Raw genomic sequence first — 18596 nt, 5'->3', positions numbered from 1 at the left:
AAGGCAGAGGAAGAGAAAAGCGAAACACAGAGGGAGAAAGTAGAAATCTGCAAGAGTGAGCTGAAAGGGCAGGGAGTGGCTGTAAATGGATTGAAGAGGACCCAGATGGCTTCAGGATTATGCTGCCTCAGTATTGGCACATTGAATTGCAGCAGCCGCCTGTTTAAGAGGAGGACTTTGGGAACGGCACATTTTTATTTACAAATTAAGCACTGAGTACATGTTGTCATATGTTACGTATGATTAACGAAGCAGCTATGTTTCGAGTAACATAATTTTACCAGGAACACGGAAAGTTGGTACCTTCAAAATGTGTCAAACGCAACTTTCCAAGAAAGCCTTCCCTCCACCCTCCCATGGCTTTTACTTCACGAACTGGCTCGGCAGCTCGCGGCATGTCGCCTTTACTGCTCGTTCGCTGCTGCGGGCGCTTCCTGCTAGTGCCGCCTGCCAGCTGACTGCGACCGACGGGCAGGGAAACATTCCACCGCGCTGCTGGGTGTGGGTAGCGTGTCAACAGATCTCTGGGAGGCGGGGAGCAGGTTTGTCAGGTTCCACGCCAGGGCTTTGGGAACCCGCTGGCCCCGTAACACGGACAGGGAATGGCAGAGTGAACGCAGAGCGACATTTCTCTTCCCGTTCCAGACGAGGTACGTACGATTTCCTTTGCTTGCGCCAGTTCAGACTCAATGAATGCTGCGTTCATGTTTGTCTCAGGTGCGAGATGCAGCTGGTGGGATATTTGAGGGAAAAAATAAGTACTTTTCGAAGGATAGGATGGGTCCTATTCAGTCGTGATAATATGGTTGTGATACATTTCTGAAGTTCCATAAAGTGTTTTTTTCTGTAATTTTACTAAGTTTGTGTGTGTTTTTTCTAAATGCTGGTTAACATGCGCATGTCTCTAGAGTTTCTACTTCCTGCTTTCTCAAACAGGTGTCTAGCACAGTCGCTATGACCAGAAACCATCCATTTTATCGGTCAGTATGTACTGTCTGATAGCAATGGCATGTGTCGTAAATCTCATGAATACTGCCTTGAAGCATATGTATAACCCAAGCCCGGGCTGACCAGTGATTAAAGCTAAAATGACTTCCAAATCTTAGCACCCATCATAAGTGCAGCATTCTGTGTTCCAGCACTGCGCTTAAAGACAGTCATAAAAATGGCACAGCATGGAGGCCTCTACGGCATGTGTTTTCGAACGGAAATTAGGCGTGCCGCTGGTGGTAATGTGTTTTACCGCCACTCCAACCATTATGGTAGGAAACAATCCCCCTCATAATAAAATCTAACGTGATGGTGGTAGAATTATCACTATTGGCAGTTGCTATACTTCCACCTATAATTTGCATTACCTCTAGGAAACACGATTACATGCAAAAATATTGCAAGAAAATTACTGAATCTATTGACAAAAATGAAATGGATGAAAATGACAGCCAACTTCCGCAACATCAGTCTTTGTTTCTGCACGGTCACTAGGCACTACATGAAGAGGGAAGCGCGCAGGTTTTGTTCTGCAGTTATCCTGCCTCTAGCCCTGAAATTGAAGCAAGTCTTTAACCACATGTATTTTTACCGTTTGGTACTAAATTATATTGCCCAGCCACATAATGTGTCGCTTTGGAAATTGACTGCTAAAGACAGGAGGATATTCATTCAGATGACTGTGTTTATCACTGCTCGGGGGTAATTACCGTCTGTGTTTTTTACGCTATCACTGGGATTAATGTAAGTTTTTAAAACCACTTGGCGGCATTGGCGACTCTTCATCAAAATGCCTGGGGTAGCAGAAATTACATCAGATACCATTTGACCTTCATGATGTAACAGGTCATGATGTCACATGACCTTAACCCTCATTACCTCGTCGCAGATTGGATTTCCTCAGCGTCAGTACGATTTACAATGACTGCACAGGAGCTGTGAACTCCAGGTTTCAGATGGTCCAGGACGTTTTGTTTGTTAGTGAAAATCCAGTGCCTATTCTGATTTCCTAATTGCATTTTGTTATGTGGTGTTACAGGTCTGAGGAGGTAATGCTAGCAGAATGAAAAAAAGAAAAGTATAGGAATTCAGTTTCGTGTTGTTTAGGCCCCCAAACCAAAATCATACACTGAGTTCAAATATGTAGGACTATAATGTATGTCTATGTATGTATCTATTGGACGAAGCTAGCCCAAAGGGAATTGGAGGTTTCTACAGGGTCAAAGGCAAAAATACATAAAACGAGTGTTAAGAAGTGTATCTGGGTTATGGGAGCAGGTGAACCTTTACTATATTATAATAATGCGCTGAATCTTTAACTTTTTCCTAAATTGACCATCTTCGGGGCAGTCCTGATGGATAGGTGTATGCTGTTTCAGACCCTGGCCGCATACTTCCGTCTTGTTTTTCATATTTCACACTTCTTAGCCCCAAGCCTGACAGTGTCCTGGCTGCGGAAATGCTGAGACCCACCAGCGATAGTGCGCTTGCATGCAAGCAAAGAGGGGCATTGGTCGTGATGGCTTTGTAAATTATGCAACTGCTTTTGAAGATGGTGTGGGCCTGCAGTGGGCGCCAATGGAGTTTCATCTGTATTAAGGTGATTTGATATTTTTTTGCACATGAAGAATGCCCTTAAAGGCCGGGGAGGGGGCAATGTGATGTCTGTGAGGCCATATAGCAGTGCAGCAGGGCATTTTCACTATCCTCTCTATCCAGATTGAAGTGTGTGAGGGCTTGAACAGCAGTTCTGAAGTCACTTTCTAGAAGAAATGGTTTCACTTTTTTTAAAAGACTGAGCTGGCAACAGTCTATCTTTGTTTTAATGGAAATGTGTTCCATGAGTTTGAGGTTGGTGTTCAGAGTGAATCCAAATGACTAAGCTTTCTGTGAAATCAGTTGAGGTTCAAACTAGTCAAGGGTCATGTAGCAGGGCTAGGTTTGTACTATTTCTTGGCCCTCGTTCTTGGCAAATAACAGGAATTCTTTCTTCGTGGGATTATGTTTCAGGTAGGCAGGGGACAACCTGGTCTTGAGGAGGTGCACGCTGTGTTTGAGGCACTTTTGAGGCAGTGTTAGAGCAGAGGAGACACTCAAGGAGAGTATTGTATTGTTGGCATATTAGTGAATTTTTCTGCTGCAATCTTTGTGTGCTTGGGGCTCTATATAGCAGTGAGAAATTGCTACTGTAGTATTTTTAAAACGTAATCACAATTTTGTGTCTGTGGTCAAATAATACAGATGACCAACTTGCAGTCCATATTGTAGAGCTTTCAAAATACAATTTACCAATACATTTGCAAAAATATGATCTGTACACACCAGACAGCACAACTGGGTGGTGGGGCATTCGATACACACAACCATATAAGAAGTCAAACAATAATGTAAATAATTACATAAAAATATGAAAATTAAGTGTGATTTTCCCAGAAGTGACAGAAAGGATGTGCCTTACATTGCATAAAGTTAAACATCTTCATGGTTTTGCTGTACTGATTGTTCTATGGCACAGATGTAGCATTGGAGCCGCCATCACATTTTGAGTAATTGCTACTAATGTTTGTGTGAGTGAGAGTAGTCACTGAAGAAACATGGTTGCCTCAAATGTGATATCATTTCAACAAGACAGTAGAGGCACTGTTATTGAAATCACATGACCCTTGGTCCCTGGGGACTTAACAGGATTCAACACCACATGACATTTGACCCCGGTGATGGGACACAAAACTAACAAGCATTTGCAATACAATGGGTCTCGCGTTTGCTCGAGTTAAAGCTATTAGCTAAAGCTAGACTTTTCTTGCCGCATAAACTGAAAAGTAAAACAATTTCCCTTAAGCAAGCCCATGGCCGCTATGAGCGCACTTCAAACACACAAAAGGAAACAGAAGTTCGCTGGCAGTGAAACGTATCGGCAAAAGTGCAATTATCCATGTAACCGGCAAAAGTGCAATTATCCATGTAACAGGATGTCATGTAAAGCACTCTACTACTGTCCAGCGAGATCACGCTGCCTACGGAATAAAGAGAAAAAGTAGTGCAGAAACAATGTGGAAAACATGGAGCCTTGTATGTTTTCAGTAGTTGGTCGGTGCGCTCGAGGCAGGCTAAACACTGGAAAAGGCATGATATATGCATGCCTTTCACTAATTAAATCAAGCTAATTTTAAAAGGCAAGCCCACAAACCAAACAAACTGATGGGCTTGACATGGGCGTGGGTAAGAGCCCACAGAGAGATTACACCAAGGACAGAGCGCTTTGCGCTCAACCCTATAAAGTTGGTCATTAGAGAAAGTTAAATAAAAAGGGCTCAATCAGTTGGTTGCAAGTGCTACAGCAGGGTACCCCTAAATAGAGCACCTGATGATTTTCAGTACAAGTAGGTATTTTACTGAAAGAAGAACAAAGGGCTGTTGTTGTGCGGTATGTTGATCTACACCCAGTATGGCAATAGTTTGCTAATGATAGGCCCCAATAATTATGTCAGAGGATATTTTTGTTATCAATATTCTGACAGACAACTGTGACTTGGCCGTGTGCCCTCCTTGGCTACTAGAACCTAGTTATGTGTTATCAAGTTGAACATTAGCCAATTTGCAGGTGTATGTGTAAATTCAGCCTACAAACACATTTTATGAGTCCAAAACCACCTTTGTAATTCACAAATGTAGGTTTCGCCTTGTTAAAATGGTTTACCCACCAAAACATTTCTGAGTGAGTAAATCTTCTCCACTGGGTGGGAACTGGATGTTCCAGGGCAGAAATGACCTGTACGTTTTTGCACATTCAAAAACCTACACATCTCGGGTAGTCACAAACCTTTTTCTGATCAGTGCCTACCTTGAAATGGCCAGAGACTTGCACCTAAAGTTCAGTGATTTACTGCTGTCAAGGGAAGGATAGAATCCCTTTACATGGTGCGAAGGTGAAGGGAACACCCCAAACTCGACGGGGTGTGGAAGAAGGGGTTTCACTGTGTGTGTCAAGCGGGGGCATATCTTGGTCAGCAAGATTGGGATGGTGTACTCTCAGGTGTACCAACAATCAAGATGGCATACCCTGTTAAAATAGAAGATATAACAAGCATGGCGTAAGGGTGAATTAAGGGGCAGGGGAAGGGAGGCAATTGTGGGATAGTGGGGCTGCCTGCGGGAGGGAACAGCGTATTTCATAAAGTAACCAACATTCTTGAAGACACTTCAAAAGAAAGAGAGTGTAATCAGAAATGCACGCACCATCCATGACTGAGAACACTTGGAGACAACTTCCTTCTTTAGAACTATGTTTTCAGGAAACAGTCGCCAGCTGCATTTCGGAAAAGTCTTAAACAGGAATATAACCCCTTGTAAAAAAAGTACACCATTCAACTAGGGGAAAAGCTTAAAGGATATTAGTTTAGAGGACTCCCTCCGCCAAGTAGACCTTAACGCCCCTTCTTCACTTTTTGCTTTTCTCATGTTCAACAATAGCATTTCGAAGTAATCAAAAGATGAGGCGCAGCTCTCTATAAAAGTTCTCAATAAATGAATGAATGTTATTTCATGAAGCTCTTACATTGTGAACTGAAAGAAAAGTAGTTTCCGATGATGTCATGGCATGGCCTGGACACACAGACTGACATTAAAATGGAGGTGGTTTCTATGTCCTTCCTGCCAGGAGATGAAACCTTGTCAGTGCTTTCACCTTGGTTCCTGCGACCCTCGCGTGGAAAGCTGTAGTAATCGTGTACACCCTGGGGACCATCCATCCTTCTCTCCTGTATGTGAAATGTGCCCTAATGGACGTTATTTTGATAATGTATGGAACGTGGAAATGATGTCAGTCAGTGCTTAGGGGATACTTTCTTGTATTTGTACCTGTTAATACTTACACTTTAGCCCACGGTGTTCTAGCACGCATAGTTGTGATTATTACTGTTTTTATTTGTTTATACATAGATGGTCGATTGGTTAAAAGTTAATGCTTTTATATTATAAATATATTACTTTAAACCTCAATGAAAAAGAGTAAAGAGAGAAAGTGCTTTGGGAGATACGTTCTTTACTCGTCATTCCCTTTCTAATGTGAGCCAACATTTCCCTGTCACAACAAGTGGACAGATGTGAATTAAAAATATACAGAGACACAGCGATGGGGAATGTTTAAATCTACTGAACGGATCCAAAGTGCAAATTTCCTTTTTATTTCTTGTCAATTTTCAGCACTGTGCCTCCCAGGTTTCTGTTTCCTACTTATAAAGAAAGACTAACCCTGCAGCTGGGCCAAAATTTCTAATTAGGTGTGTTTTTTTTACTCCCACGGCTTTGTGTAGTGATCTTAAGGTGACAAGGTGGTTCTCTATAAAACTCCATAAATAAATAATTACTTTGGCAGAGATGAAGTATTACAAGAAAAAGTACCCTTTGATTCAGTTAAATTACTTATGTTAGCGCATCTGACCTTAATTAGTAAACTTACAAGGGGACGCAAATAGGTCGATGAACCTTTTGACTCGCAATTAAGATGTTCTTACCATAACTCCAGTTTTTCATTACACAATAATCAATAATCATTAAAAATCAATAAAATCAGTAATCAATGGAGTCAGTAATTGTCACACACCATGACCTTTCAGCCATGAATAACCACACCTTTAGTAAAAGTTTAGAATGTTTATTTTCCTATATTACCAATGATAAAGTCTTGTAAATTAATCTCAAAATCAAATGAAACACATACAGAAACAACCCTGGTTGTCCAAAGCGGAGGAAGAAACGTAATCTAATCAAAGCTTGAACTGCAACACATTCTAAGTTATGGTTCAAATCAATAGCAAAGTCAACTGTGTCAATGTTATAACATACATTAAGTTTAGCAGAAAAATTCATCAAGCATTAGTCCCTGTTATCATAATTTCATTAGCGAGGATCCTTAACTAACATCAGATTAGCATCAGCATGTTGAGCTTCATTCTAAACAATTTAGTAACACAAATTTGGAAAATATCTAGCTATGGCTCTATCAAAACAGCGCAGTTGGTACCTAGAAAGAAAATGCTAATATGGATAATCACAATTAGGATATACCTATCCTCAGGGTGGATCAGCAAAGCAGAATCAGTCTTCGTCCTCAGGACATCAGTCGATCAGCAAAGCATCAGGCTTCAGCATCAGAATTAAAAAAGGGCAAAGTCTTTAAGCATTAAAGTTAAGCACGTCTCTTGTCAAGACGCATAAGAAAGTAATAACCTTTCGGTGAGGAAAAATGGGCAGTAATGACTATCTTCTCTCAATGCAGTGTCGTTAAGTCAAAGTTACCTAAACTATCCCCCAAAACCCTATTGGTAAGTTAAACATATGTTCGCACTCTGTCCAATAAAACTAATATCCCAGATCTATGAATTCGAATATTTCTCTGTTCACATATTGTTGATTGGTTCGTCTTGCGATGTCCTCATCATCCGGCTTGTCAGGTAACAATATTGTTGCAGCTTCTACTTTAGTCAGTATCTTCATTGTTCTTGCCCTAGGAGAGTCAGTCTCACTCACATTACACATAAAATGTTGAATTAGCAAGAACATCATCTCCTAGCAGACCGGTTCTCACAAGAAGCTTCAGTTATGAGCATTTAAACAATACAATAGAAATTAATACTTTTAACTCACTTGGTCAGCTATTTCGTTATACACTAAGAAATGCAGCTCCTATATGAGGCCTGGCCAATAGGCCAAGATACTCGCTAATTTAAGGCTTGCAATCAATAAAGCTAAAGCTTAATTCATAACCCTTAATATGACATATTACTGCATTAGCCTAACATATATTTAACATTTCATTATTATTTAATCATTGAATATTACATTTCGTTAACATTGGTGGCCATTCTTCGTAATAACATTTTCAAATGTGTGCATTATTTTTCTACATTATTTTATTTTCTACATAAACGTATTATTCAAAATACATAAACACTCATTAGTAATTTTTATTAAGACATCTGCACTAGCACTTACACTCCTTAGCCACTGGTTTTGTTGTGCCTTCTACAGCCCTGTGCAGTGATCCCCGGTGACATGTTTGCGCTTGATAAAATATCTTTAATAATTAAATAAATGCAACGTAATACAGAAGGAAGTAGTAAGGCAGGTTGGGCGTAATAATGTCACTGTTACCGAAAAACCGGCTTTAGTTATTTAGAAAAAATAAAATGGCCTCATGCCCTCTAGGCCCATACGCAAAAACTGATGAAGATGAAAGACTCCACAGGACACCGAATTAACTACGTGAGCGTAAAATGAATGTAGACACATCTACAAATTCACTTAATTTGTCGGCGGGATTACTATATAATGATATTGCCAAGACACAGCAGGGTCCGAAGGCTAAACAACATATCTGCAGTAAACTCGAATCCGTAGCTGAGAACTACATTTGAGAGGAGGCATGGCTGCCTGTCCCTCCGTGGCCTCTGTCTCTCCCCAGGCCTCGTACCTAAAGGATGGGCACGTAAAACACCTCTGTTGCACCTCAGGGGAACACCCGTGCATTTCCATTTGCTCAAATCCACCGGTAGATCAAATGAACACTGAATAGTAATCATACTTTGTTTTCATATAGCACCGACTTCTAGTTGTTGCCATTCTTAGGCGCTGTAAATAACACGTCACAATTACCTAATGTAATGGAGTTTACTGATCTCATAAAGATGAAAGGCTGCGTTAGCCTTCATTGTATTCTAATTTGTAAACTGCGAATTAGGGCAAATGTCGGCAGCGAGCGTTTAACTTAGAGGAAGTGTTCCATTCAGTTAGACAGTGACTCACCTTTGAGAGGCCAAGTAACTATCTGCCTTACATCTAAATACAGTCACCAGGATTTAGCCCCAAGAAGGCACCGAATCAAAGGCCAGACAGAGCACACGATTCTTGTCTTCTGCGTGACCTATTGTAGCCTTGGCATCGTTTTCCTTCATGTGATACTGTTTCATTTCTTTTGTTAACATATTCTACGAAAATGGTTTTTATTTTTATAACTTTATAAACTCTGCCATGTGACCGAATATTTATCCAGGAGCCTGTATCCGATTGTGCTGCCTGCAATGCTTTACTAGGGCAGGTGCTGTGTGGCTGTCCCAGCTGCCGCTGTTTTGTTTCCATGGCCCGTCTGCTTTATATGCTTTTTCGTTGGTGTCTGGCACGGCTCCGTTTCGGAGAAGCGGCCCGGTACTCCAGTGAAGATTGCGAAACTAGAATGTTTTGGTTCAGCCTGCTGCATGCACTCTCGGGCGTGTCACTGGGTGTGTGGAACAGTGCCGCAGGCGAACTCCCACATTCTGAAGAAGTAGCTTCCCACAGGCGGTGGGGTAACGCTGAGTACACGGTGGCCAATGGCAAGGGATGTGAGGCACAACAAGGGTTAACCTTGAAATCAATATGGACATGGAGTTACTATGTGTAAAGGAACAAGGACCCCATATCCCTAAGGAATTGAAACGCCAAGCTTTTTGTTATTATTATTATAACCTTTTAGTCCTCAATGGAAATATAAACATTCCAATGTCCTAATATGTCTCAAAGGGCCCTGTTCCAAATGAAACCTAAAGTGATGCACTACAACGAGCACATTGATGTGTGAGCACCGAGCACGTTTTTCTCACTGATACCGAAAATTCACAGCTATTTATCTTTTGATTTTGTGCCTTTTTACAATCTTGATTAATATTAGCACGTTGTTATATTAAAAATCATGTTTGTTTAGGAACCCTTGTTCCTCTATAGATGCAATGGCAGAGAGAGGCAGCACTATGCAGAGGCGAGAACAGCAAGCAGACGCCCACGGGTATGGTGAGAAAGGGCATAGTCAAAGATAAACGGGAGCAAAGGTCACACTAGGAGATATACAGAGCTGGGGGCATTAGGAAGGCATGGGCGGGGGTAGAGAAAGGACATAGCTAAAGTGAGGTTGAATAGGTATGTGTGGGTGAGGGTACAGTGAGGGTAAAACCACTGGTGAGAAGGAGCAAGGATAGGGAGAACGAATGTATGATGGAACAATGAATCCTGGAACCACGCATGCACAAACAACACAGTCGGAAGAACGACCGTGTTGCTACCACGAATGCCATTACCACGCATGCCTTAACAACGATTTTTCGTTGTGAAGGAATGCCTAGTAAAGGCATGTGTGGGACGGCATGCGTGGTTCCAGCATGCAACCACTCCACCTGCCCTAATGCCCAGAAGTACCCCAACCCTAAAACTACCCGGACCTCCCACCCCAACCCTAAAAACTAAAACTACCCCGACCCCCTACCCCGCCGCTAAAAAGTAAAACTACCCAGACCCCCTAAAAAGTAAAACAACCCCGACCCCCACCCATAAAAACAAAACTACCCCAACCCCCCACCCTGTCCCTAAAAACAAAACCACCCGGCCCCTACTACTAAATCTACCCTGATCCCCCACCCCACCCTGCACCTAAAGCTACCCGACCCCCACCCCTCCACTAATACTAAAACTACTCTGACCCCCGCCCCGCCCCTAAAACTAAAACTATCCTGAATCCCCACCCCTAAAACTACCAGGATCCCCAGCCCTAAAAACTAAAACAACCCTGAATCGCCAACCCCGGCTCTAAAAACTAAAACAACCCGACCCCACACCCGCCTTTAAAACTACCCGACTCCCCAACCCTCAATACTAAAACAAGCCTGACCACCCACCCGCCCCTTAAACTAAAACTACCCGACCCTCACCCCTAAAAATACCCTGACCCCCCACCCCTCCCCTAATACTAAAACTACCCAACCCCCCACCCCTCCTCTAAAACTAAAACTCCCCTGACCCCTGCCCCTAAAACTACCCGGACCCCTACCCCCAAAACTAAAACAACCCTGAATCGCCACCCCGCCTCTAAAAACTAAAACAACCCAACCCTACACCCGCCCCTTAAACTAAAACTACCCGACCCCCACCTCTAAAACTAAAAATACCCGACCCCCCACCCCTCCCCTACTACTAAAACTACCCGACCCCTCCTCTAAAACTAAAACTACCCTGACCCCCACCCCTAAAAACTAAAACAACCCAGAAACGCCAACCCCGGCTCTAAAAACTAAAACAACCCGACCCCACACCCGCCTCTAAAACTACCGGACTCCCCAACCCCCAATACTAAATCAAGCCCAACCACCCACCCCACCCCTTAAACTAAAACTGCCCGACCCCCACCCCTAAAACAAAAAATCCCCCAACCCCCACCCCTCCCTTAATACTAAAACTACCCGACCCCCCTATCCCTCCCCTAAAACTAAAACTACCCTGCCCCTAAACCTACCCGGATCCTCACCCCTAAAAACTAAAACAACCCTGAATCGCCGCCCCGCCTCTAAAAACTAAAACAACCCAACCCTACACCCCGCCCCTAAAACTACCCTGACCCTCCAACCCCCAATACTAAAACTACCCAGACCCACCAACCCCCAATACTAGAACTACCCCGACCCCCCACCCGGCCCTAAAAACAAAACTACCTGACCCCTACTACAAAATCTACCCCGATCCCCCACCCTGCCCCTAAAACTACCCCGACCCTCCACTCCTCCCCTAATACTAAAACTACCCGACCCACCACCCCTCCGCTAAAACTAAAACTACCTTGACCCCCGCCCCTAAAACTACCCGGACCCCCACTCCTAAAAACTAAAACAACCCTGAATCGCCACCCCGTCTCTAAAAACTAAAATAACCCAACCCTACACCCCGCCCCTAAACCTAAAACTACCCTGACCCCCCAAGTTACTGACGCCAGTGCAAAAGGTCTTGGGGCTGTGCTACAACAAGGTGATCAAGTGGGCAAGTGGTTTTGTTTTTGTCGCGAGCTCTAAAAAATGCCGAGTTGAACTACTCGGCTATAGAGAAAGAAGCTTTAGCGGTGCATTGGGCTGTGAAGAAGCTTAAGAATGTGCTGTGGGTCAGCAAATTTGAGGTTAGGACGGATCATAAACCACTTTGTGAGATCTATAAAAGAAAAGGAGTTGATGCAATATCAAGTAGGTTCACAAATTGGGTGGTATCGCTACAGGATTTTGATTTTGAAGTTAAATACATTCCTGGAGTGCAAAACAGGGTGGCTGACACATTTTTCAAGTTGGTACAGTCAACAGAAGATAATCAACTAGAAGAAGGGAGTGATGAAGATCTGGACGGTGAAGTGGTATGTGAAATTGAAGGAAATGGTTTTGATGACAGTGTTGTGACAGAAGAAAGATAGAGGAGAGAATGCAAGTTGGATTGCACGATGGTTGAGGTGCGTTCCTCGATAAAGAGAGGATGGGGAAACAGGAATGATGTGAGTTTGGAGACTCAGAAGTTTTGGCATGTGAGAGGGGAATTGTCAAGTAGAGATGGTCTGCTGTTTAGAGGTACAAGACTAGTTCCTCTTATCACGTTGCGGCAGGAACTTATTTTCCTTGCCCACTCGGGTCATCAAGGGATATCTAAAACTAAAGGGAGATTGCAGTTGACGTACTGGTGGCCAGGAATGGACAGTCAGGTACAGAGGACTATTACGGAGTGTATGCAATGCGTGATGAGCAAGAAAACTGTCAAACCCAGGGTTCAGCCCATGGAGATTAGAGATTGTCCCACTCGGCCTTGGGAGGAGGTTGCATTCGATATTCTGAGGCCCATGCGTGAAGAGGGCTGTGATGTCTATCTCCTGGTGCTGATAGATGTTTTCTCAAGGTGGCCGGAGATCAAGTTTACCAGGGACATTGAGACAAAGCATGTAATTGGTTTTCTGAAAGAAGTGTTTGGAAGAGAGGGTATTCCCAAAGTTATCCTCACTGACAATGGAGTACAGTTAGTGTCTAGAGAGATGAAACAATTTTTTGCGGACTGCTCTATACGGCACAAGAAATGTGCACTGTGCCATCCAGAAACAAACGGCATGGTAGAGCGTTTCAATAGGGTGTTGAAGGAAACTATAGCTTTGGCCAAGGATAATGGATTGAATTGGAAAAAAGAAGTGACTAAAAGGGTTGAGGCGTACAGGGTCTCCCCACACTCCACTACAGGAAAGACACCATTTGAATTGATTGGAGCCAGACACCCAAATTCCTTTGTGGTTCCCAGTTGGGTGAATGATATGGAGTTAAGGACAGGGGTGGTAGTATCAGAAGATTGTTGGAGAGAGTGTGCACAAAAGAAAATAGAAGCTCGGAAAATATATTTTGATTCAAGGAAGTCAGCACAAGTAACTAAGGTTAAGGTAGGGGATTGGGTACTCATTTGTGGACCTGCGAACAAAGGGAGAGGCATAAATAAATCTAAACCTGTAAGGGTGGTTAAATTGTTCAACAATGCGGTAAGAACAGAGGATTCCAAGATGTGGAATCTCAATCGGGTGGTGGTTCTCAAACGTAATATGTTTGGGAAACATGTTTGGGGGTTTCTTAACGATAAGTAGGTAACTCGTTTTTTTGTTTGTTTTTCCTTTCTTCCTCTGTATGTGTTTTTTATGTTTTTTTTTGTTTTTTTGTTTTGTTAATGAAAGGGGGAGGTGTGTAGTATTCATTAGAGAATGAGAAGAGAGTTTTTAGGAGTAGAATAGGACAGTGTGATGTCATGTAGAAGGCTGGAGGCAGGGAGAGAAGCTGGCAGTTGGACGTTGTCTGGATGGGACCTCTGTTTACTGGAATAAAGCACATTGTGGATTACATTTTGGCATCCTTATTTCATCTTGGAGTGATCCACCTTACTACAATGTCCCATACCATCCTCTTGGAAGACAGTAATACGCATTAAGTCCACAAATATAGTATTTCCCTGGAACTGCAGGGTTCTGCCCATTCAACATAAATGTCCATTTATTCTGAAACAAAAACACATGCCTGCATTCACTTGTACCCACAAATAAAGTGTCAGTACGCGATTTAGGCCTATATGTACAAAGCTTCCCTAGGTGTTGTGTATCTAAAGCTAATTTCCCTTGCCTTTTAATTGCACTATAAACATAATCATTCTTGTAAGTCCTTTACTCTAAGTCTTTTTCTAATTTCTCCTTTAATGCCTTTCTTCTGTCATCAGTGTGATCTAAGAAGCCCTTCTCTAAAGGTGCAAGCAAGCATGTCAGGTTGTTGCAGTGCGCATTAGCTGTGCCAAACATCAATGTAGGTTCAAAGAATCCTCTAACTAATACTATGCCATTATCCTTAGCTACTTTACTCAAATACCTAATTATAGGAACAAATTAAAACACGGCATCCTGATTCAAATAGAAGTACTGAATATACTCCTGGTTATAAAATCTTGATAGTAACAGACTACAACTTATCCCGTAGGTTAGAGGCAAACTATGATAGGTGACTCCTTCCTCGACTGATGAAGGAATCTGCGTACACACAAAACAATTCTTTGCATCCATTATCTCAACATACTCACTCAATAAGTGATAGAAAATGTTAGAAGAAAGTTCTCCCTGTGCATTAGTATAATCATGCAAATATTTCTCATCTTACTTAAACCTCTCTAATGCAGTTAGTGCAGTAGTCGCCTCAAAAGCAGAAGTATGTTTGGCTCCTTTCGCATCAAGAACAGACATACCCACAATCAACACTACAAACAATATCCCACACATAATTGCCAAACCAATGCTCATATATTTACAGTGCCTAGAATCTCTACCCTGTTTATTAAAGTCAGCCATGATCTGTAAAGAATCAGAAAGCAGAAGGAATTTAGAAACTTGCAGCAAAAATAAAAAATAGACAAATCTTCTTTCAGCAGTTCAGTTTCACTTCCAGCAACCCTTCTCCCTTGTCAAAATCAGTTATCAGCTTTGTCAAAATCAGGTTTCAAAAGTTAAATCAGGTAATCAATGTCTCTTCCGGTTACTTTCAATAGTCTCCTTCTCAAAAATATTTTCTCTCAGATTGTTTCAACAGTTCAGTTCATAAACCTTCTTCACGTCACCTCAAAATATTGACCTGGAACTTCTCTATCAAAACAAAAAGACATAAACTCTTGCTGGCATTCATTTTTAGTTGCATATGCCTATTCAGGACCTGCGTATATTTGACTTACTTTTCTCTTTCTCTCCAGTTTTCGATCACCATTCAGCTCTCTTTCACTTAGATATTCTTTCCTTATAGTATCTACTTCTTCCTCGATTGTTGGTTTGACAACCACCTCTTTCCTTTTCTCCACTTGCGATTCCGGCCACTTAACTCCTTTCAGTGAACCTTTTGTCAGTATTCTTTTCAAGATTGAACTTGAACCCTTTTCTTGCTCTGTGGTGTTTTCTCTTGATGGACCTGCAACCAGTTCAGGAGGAGTCAGATCACTTTGACTTTGATCCACCTCAACTCCTTCCCCTTCTGGATCTGGCAATTGCTCTGTTTGTCTCTCAAGATCGTCTGCTTCTGGGAAAGCCCTCCTCTGACTAGGATCTCCTGCTGCTTCAGTTGAGATAGGTTCTGCGATACTCTCCTGGAGGTCTCCACCCTTGTCTCTCACAGGAGTGACTAAACTGTCCTCAACGAGCTCAAATCCGGTCTCAGCTCCTCTTTGTTCTCCTTCCGTCTCTGGGACTTGTTGCACTGTTGTTGATACTCTCAACAACACTTCTTCATGATCCAGTGGACATGCCACTTTCTTCGTGTGATTTGGTTGAATCCAGTTTGGGATCCCAGCACACTTCTCAGCTGTAGTAGTCGTTAGGACCACTTGATATGGTCCCTTCCAACGAGGCTCCAAACACGTCTTTCTCATGTGCCTTCGGACGACAACCCAGTCCCCAGCTCTCAGGTTGTGCTCTGGGTCATGGATCGGTGGAGGTGTGGTGGCCTCCAACTGCTGAGAAAAAGAGCGGACTACATCAGCCAGACCCTTGCAGTAATCCAACACCATATCATCTGTAATGTTGACAAGTGAATTTGCTGACACAGCTGGTCACCTCACTGCTCTGCCCATGAGGATCTCATGAGGCTGTAGTCCTGTTTTCCTGTCAGGTGTGTTTCTCATTGACATCAACACTAAAGGCAATCCATCGGGCCATTTCAAATTCATAGCTGCACACATCTTTGCAACTCTTGACTTCAAGGTACTATTCATCTGCTGCACTAGTCCTGATGCTTTAGGGCGGCAACTACAATGCAACTTCTGCTCAATGTTCAATGTTGCACACAGTAATTGAATCACTTCATTATTGAAGTGACATCCCCTATCTGAATCTAAAGAGATCAGAAACCCGAAACACGTTATCAGTTCCCTAAGCAGCAGTTCTGCTACTGTGAGACTATCATTTCTTCGTGTAGGGTACGCTTCAATCCAGTGACTAAAGATGCAAACAATCACCAACACATATCTCAAACCTCCACACACAGGCATCTCAATAAAATCCATTTGCATTCTGCTGAATGGACCTCCTGCTCTTCCAATGTGGCTCAAGTTAGCTACTTTCTCTTTCCCTGCATTTAACTGTTGACAAATGACACAACAATGGCAAACTGCTTTAACAACTTGTCTAAACTTTGGGTTGAATGAATCAATCTTGAACAGACAAACCATGGCATCCCTCCCAATATGTGCCTGACCATGATAGTACCTTGCCATTTGAGACAACAGGCTATTTGGCAAAACCGATTGACCCTCCTCAGATACCCACAATTCATCTTATCTTTGATCACATTTCAATTTACTCCATGAACGTTTTTCCTCTTGGTCGACATTATTCTGCAAAGATTTTAATTCTTCCAGAGTGTCAATTACTTTTAATGCATAGCTCGTACATGTTGCGTCTTCTTCAGGTAACAGTTCCCACTTGTCCTTGAACGATATACAGTTCAATGCGCAAAACCTTGCGACTTGATCTGTTCATTCATTTCCCAATGACACATAGTCCTGCAACTTCAGATGTGTACTGCATTTCACCACAGCAATCTTTTCAGGCAATTGCATTGCGTATAACAACTGTTTGATTCCCTCACCATTCCTCACTGGTGAACCAGAAGAGGTCAGGAAACCTCTCTGTGACCACAGTTGACCAAAATCATGAACTATTCCAAATCCGTATTGGCTATCCGTATAGATAGTAACTCTCAACTGAGCAGAAACATGGCATGCTCTAGTAAGTGCAACCAATTTCGCTACTTGAGCAGGATACACTCCTCGAAGCCAGGAAGCTTCCAAGGTACCTGTAATCATGCATACAGCATATCCTGCTCTCAGTGTCCCTGTATTGTCTCTCAGACAAGAACCATCAACAAAAATAATTTGGTCATTTTCTTCCAATCTGGTATCTCTAATTTCAGGTCTCGGTTTTGTGCACAACTCAGTTACTTTGAGACAGTCATGTTCAACATCTTCCTCTTTTTCTATTTCAACATTTTCACTCGGAAGTAAGGTTGCCGGGTTCAGCACTGTACTTCTTTTCAGTGTCACGTTTGGTGAGCCCAAAATACTTGTTTCATATCTAGTCAACCTAGCACCAGTCAAGTATTGGGTTTTCTTCCTTGTCAGTAAAATCTCAATAGAGTGAGGGACCATTACAGTCAGGAGATATCCCATCACCACGCCTTCAAACTGTGAAAGAATTTGGCCAACTGTGGCAACTGCACGCAAACAACCTGGGAAGGGTGCTGCAACTGGGTCCAAAGTAGCTGAAAAATATGTTACTGGGCGATGAGCGCCTCCATGGACCTGTGTCAAGACAGACAATGAACATGCATCACGTTCACGACAAAATAATGTGAAAGGCTTTGTTTAGTCAGGCATATCCAACGCTGGAGCCCTACATAAACTCTCTCTCAACTCAGTAAATGCTTTAATCTCATCCTGGTCTAACACTATGGGATCAGTGTCTTACTTATGAGTCAGCTTCTGCAATGGTTTTGAAATGACCGAAAAATTTGGAATCCATTGGCAACAATAGCCCACCATCCCCAGGAACATCCTGACATCTCTCTGTGTGGTTGGGGGACTTATCTGCAATATAGTTGTAATCCCTGGATATTTTTCTTGACCCTTTCTCAATCTGGTGATCCAAATACTTCACTACTTTCTGGCAGTACTGCAATTTCAGTGGTGACACTTTATGGCCATTCTTTCCCAAATGGTTCAACAGGGCAATTGTATCATACTTGCACTCGTCCCTTGTCTTGAACGCAATTAATAAGTAATCACTGTACTGCACCAAGGTCGATTGGAAAGGCAATTCCAACGACTCCAAATTCTTTTTCAAGATCTGGTTGAATATGGAAGGTGCCTCTGTACACCTTTGAGGAATTTTACACCAGCAATAGACTCGATCCAGGAATTTGAAACAAAAGAGAAATTGGCTATCCTCATGAAGAGGACGCTTGTGACAAATCAATGACCGTAAACCACTTTGCATCACATGGAATCTGGAATAGTATCACAGGTGGATTGGGCACTATGGGACAACATTTGACCACAATCTCATTTATTTTTCTCAAATCCTGAACAATCCGAACCTTCCCATAGGGCTTTTTCAAACCCATTATCAGTGAGTTACATGGACTGCTAAACACTTCTTTCAGAACTCCCTGCTTCACAAAATCTGCAATTATCTGAGCCACTTTCATCAGGACAACTTGTGCCAT

General features: G+C 42.6%; 1 protein-coding gene across 1 annotated transcript in view; it reads left to right on the top strand.

Annotated features, from left to right (window-relative positions):
- Nucleotides 1-346: 346 nt before the first annotated feature.
- The window catches only part of SYTL5 (synaptotagmin like 5), a 640980-nt gene continuing 622730 nt past the window's right edge, over nt 347-18596 (top strand). The window contains exon 1 of the mRNA XM_069204241.1: nt 347-650. The gene's annotated coding sequence lies outside the window, so the exon portion shown is untranslated. The remainder of the gene's footprint in view (nt 651-18596) is intronic.

This window comes from Pleurodeles waltl, chromosome 8 (genome assembly GCF_031143425.1).
Source record: "Pleurodeles waltl isolate 20211129_DDA chromosome 8, aPleWal1.hap1.20221129, whole genome shotgun sequence".
Taxonomy (NCBI): domain Eukaryota; kingdom Metazoa; phylum Chordata; class Amphibia; order Caudata; family Salamandridae; genus Pleurodeles; species Pleurodeles waltl.
This window is presented reverse-complemented; position numbering and strand designations above follow the sequence as displayed.